General features: G+C 42.7%; 1 pseudogene; it reads left to right on the top strand.

Annotated features, from left to right (window-relative positions):
• The first annotated feature begins 1,403 nt into the window (after positions 1–1,403).
• Positions 1,404–3,723, top strand: LOC127547531 (RNA polymerase-associated protein RTF1 homolog; annotated as a pseudogene).
• Positions 3,724–4,109: the final 386 nt, after the last annotated feature.

Genomic DNA, 4,109 nt, shown 5'->3' with positions numbered 1-4,109 from the left:
TCCCTTCCTTCCTTCCTTTTCCTTGTACCACATATTTGTGTATGTGTATGAGCTCTGGTTCCCACTTTCCTCTTTTTACCCCGATTACAGTTGAGATCCTTAGACAGAGTTTGGATCCTGTGTCCAAGCCCCAAATGTATTGGGAACAGGTGTTTACCGAAGCAGTGTCAGCTCAGACAGGCTGACTTGACACCTTCCTTATCCTAAGCCGTGCCTTACAGCGCATGAGCTTCCAGGAAGAACTTGCATGGGAACAAAGGAGCAAGAACTAAAGGGAGCTGAGCTGACTGTGTTCCTGTTTATCCTTCTTTACATGTTATCTCATGTCTTCCTTAACAGTATTGTTCACATTATTCAGCATGTTCATCATATGCACTGTTATTGTCAATTGTGCCTTCATGGCATTCGTAAAAAATGAGAAAATGAATAAGCATGCTGAGTAAGTATCTCCCCTTGATTCCTCACCCCCAGACTCCTATCACTTCGAATTGCTTCTGTTTTTGTTTCCAAAATTTAATGAGAAAAAGCTAAGGGATGAGAAATAGGGAATTATTTTGCTCTAGGACAAATTTCAACATGATTCCTGGGAGATTTTGTATCTAATCTGGTAGTGAATGTGATCACAAATGAATTTAAATCTCCTAAAACAACTTAGATGAAAATAGCCAAGACTTTGGTGAATTGTTTTTATAAAAATTTGAACTTTGAGGAAAATTTCAGTTTTAAGCATATATTTTACTGTCTGGAGTCCATTGTACATATTGAATGAAAAGATAAAGTTGAGGTAAAATGCTGAGTAGTGTTCTGTAGTTTAGGATTATATAGACACCTCTTTTACTCCCTCTCTCTTTCCCTGTTGACCCAGAGCAGTCTGAAACTTCACAGAATTAAGCACCCAGTCAAAATCTATTTGGCTTTGGCTGTCCCAATCTCTGAAATATACTTCCTTTTCATCTACACCTCTTAGAATCTCTTGTTTCCTTGGTGACTTAGCTCAAATGCATTTTCTACATAAAGCCTTTTCTAATCTCTCTATGTGCTAATTCAGTCTCTTCTTAGCTCCCCTTGTGTCCATGTTGCATTTGTTATGGATATACTTATATGTTGGAATCTTTACAAACTGCTAACTCATCAGAGTTGATGTTTTGGGCCAGAACCTGAGGCAAGGTACTAAGTAGAACTAATTAGTACAATGCTTGTGTTCACACCTTTACTCCTTGGAGGTGACAAGTCTGGGCGATTCACAAAGTAAACTTGGTAACTCTGTGAGTTAACACCTCCCTCTCTGGTATATAAGAAGAAAGCAGAGGCCCAGTGGGGAGAATTCATTTGAATTACATGGAGAGAGGAGCTCCGAGTTGAGAGTTCAGCGGAAGATTGAGAAGGGAGCATCAGCTCAGTTGAGGAGAAGCCCTCTTTCAGAGGCACAGATTCATCTTAATCTCTTGCCACTGTGGTGGCCGGGCTCCTGCACTTCCCCCACTGAGACCAAGCTGGTCTGAAAGACTCGCCAGAAAGCTGCCCAGCCCCAAGTGAAGGAGACAAGACATTCATTCCATCTTTGTGCTGGCTGGAGGCAGAGGCTGAAGGACAAACCTCCGGATTTGGAGACATTCGGAGGGAGCTCTTGGAACCGAGCAGAGAGAGAGGCCTCTAAGCTAATCAGGCTATATAGGAGGCAATAAAAGAACTGAACTTTTATCACCTGGATTCATTTTGGAGTGATTGTTACTTTCAACTGCAACTAAGGCTGCCTCCAGAAAACCCCCTGAGAAACCTGCTCTTTCGCAGAGAGAACTATTATATTATAAAGAAAAAGAGACAACATTTGTGGCGGTTGCAATGGCTGGCGGGCAAGAGGGAAGTCCGGGCGGCGGTGTCCAGCACAGGAGCTGGGGTGCCATCATGGTCAACAAGCGGAAAAGCCGTGCTGTGATCAACTGGTACATGGAGGACAGCGGTAGTGATGAGAACATGGATCAGGAGCTCTTGCCTCTAGCCAAACGGAAACGTAGTGACTCTGAGGAGAAGGAGCAACCTGCTAATCAGCCTGCAGCTTCTTTGGACTCTGAAACATCAGACAGTGATGATAAGTGGACAGCTGGAGGCTCAAAAAATAAGAAAAAAAGAAAAAGTGGGAAGATAGAGAAGAAGGGAACCATGAAAAAACAGACAAAAAAAGCTGCTTCCTCAGCTAGCTCTGACAAAGACAGCTCAGCTGAGAGTTCAGCCCCTGAAGAAGTTGAAGTATTTGACTCGGACAGTAACAGTTCCTCCTCCAGCTCAGATTCAGATTCTTCTTCTGAGGATGAGGAATTCCATGATGGCTATGGAGAAGACCTCATGGGAGATGAAGAAGATAGGGCCCGTTTAGAACAAATGACAGAGAAGGAGAGGGAACAGGAACTGTTTAACAGGATAGAAAAGAGAGAGGTGCTGAAGAGAAGGTTTGAAATTAAGAAGAAATTAAAATCAGCCAAGAAGAAAGAAAAAGAGAGAAAAAAAGAAAAAACAAGAACAAGAAAAGAAAAAACTTACACAAATTCAAGAGTCCCAGGTCATGTCCCATAATAAGCAGCGGCGTTGCAAGCGGGATGAAAAACTAGACAAAAAATCTCAGGCCATGGAAGAACTGAAAGCAGAGAGAGAAAAACGGAAGACTAGAACAGCTGAGCTGCTTGCCAAAAAACAGCCACTAAAAACAAGTGGAGTTTACTCTGACAATGAAGAGAAAGAGGAGGATGAGAAGTTCAGTGAGAAGAGAGATTGTTCATCTAGGATGACATCATCTGATGAAGAGGAGGAAAAGGAAAAGGTTCCTCCAAAATCACAGCCAGTTTCTCTGCCTGGAGAGTTGAACCGAGTGCGGTTATCTCGGCACAAGCTGGAACGGTGGTGTCACATGCCTTTCTTTGCTAAGACAGTCACAGGATGTTTTGTACGAATTGGCATCGGGAACCACAACGGTAAACCTGTCTATCGGGTTGCTGAGATCACTGGTGTGGTGGAAACAGCCAAGGTTTATCAGTTGGGTGGCACTAGGACAAATAAAGGATTGCACTTGAGGCATGGCAATGCCCAGCGAGTATTCTGCTTGGAATTTGTCTCAAACCAAGAGTTCACAGAAAGTGAATTTATGAAATGGAAAGAAGCGATGTTTTCTGCTGGCATGCAGCTCCCTACCTTGGATGAAATCAGCAGGAAGGAAGTATCCATTAAAGAAGCTTTGAATTATAAATTCAATGATCGGGATATTGACCAGATTGTAAAAGAGAAAGAGAGATTCAGAAAAGCTCCACCCAACTATGCCATGAAAAAAATGCAGCTTCTGGAGGAGAAGGCCATGGCAGAAGATTTGGGAGACCAAGACAAGGCTAAACAAATCCAACATCAACTGAATGAGTTGGAGGAAAGGGCAGAGGCCCTAGATCGGCAACGAACAAAGACTATTTCTGTCATCAGTTACATCAACCAACGAAATCGGGAATGGAACATTGTCAAGTCTGAGAAAGCCCTTGCGGCTGAAAGTCACAACATGAAAAATCAACAGATGGACCCCTTCACTAGGAGGCAGTGCAAACCAACTCTTGTCTCCAATTCCAGAGACCCTGCTGTTCAAGCTGCCATCCTTGCTCAGCTGAATGCAAAATATGGCTCTGGGGCATTACCAGATGCTCCAAGGAGATGAACAAGTCAAGGAAAGGACAAAACATTAACTCTGATGAGTTAGCAATTCGTAAAGATTCCAACACTTATAGATGTATATTATATCTCCCTCATTGAACAAAAGTACTTTCCCTTTTGTCTTGGATGCCCCAACACTTAGCATGTTGTTGGGCATATAATAAGTATTTAATAAATACCTGTGGATTGATGTGAAAACTGTGTTATGTGATTTGCTCAAGGTCATACAAGTGATAATTGAGTTAGAACTTGGACCTAAGTCATTTAACACCAAATATGGTTATGAATACTTTGAAATTCTTCTTTGGAGAATTCTTGGTTCATATCCTTTGACTACTTGGCCTATTGGAGAATTGTCCAGGCCTGCTGGACAGAGTGTGTAGGCCCCGAGAAGAAAGAAGAGAAAGGGTGGGACAAGAGACGCG

Source organism: Antechinus flavipes, chromosome 2 (assembly GCF_016432865.1).
Source record: "Antechinus flavipes isolate AdamAnt ecotype Samford, QLD, Australia chromosome 2, AdamAnt_v2, whole genome shotgun sequence".
In the NCBI taxonomy this organism is placed as follows: Eukaryota; Metazoa; Chordata; class Mammalia; order Dasyuromorphia; family Dasyuridae; genus Antechinus; species Antechinus flavipes.
This window is presented reverse-complemented; position numbering and strand designations above follow the sequence as displayed.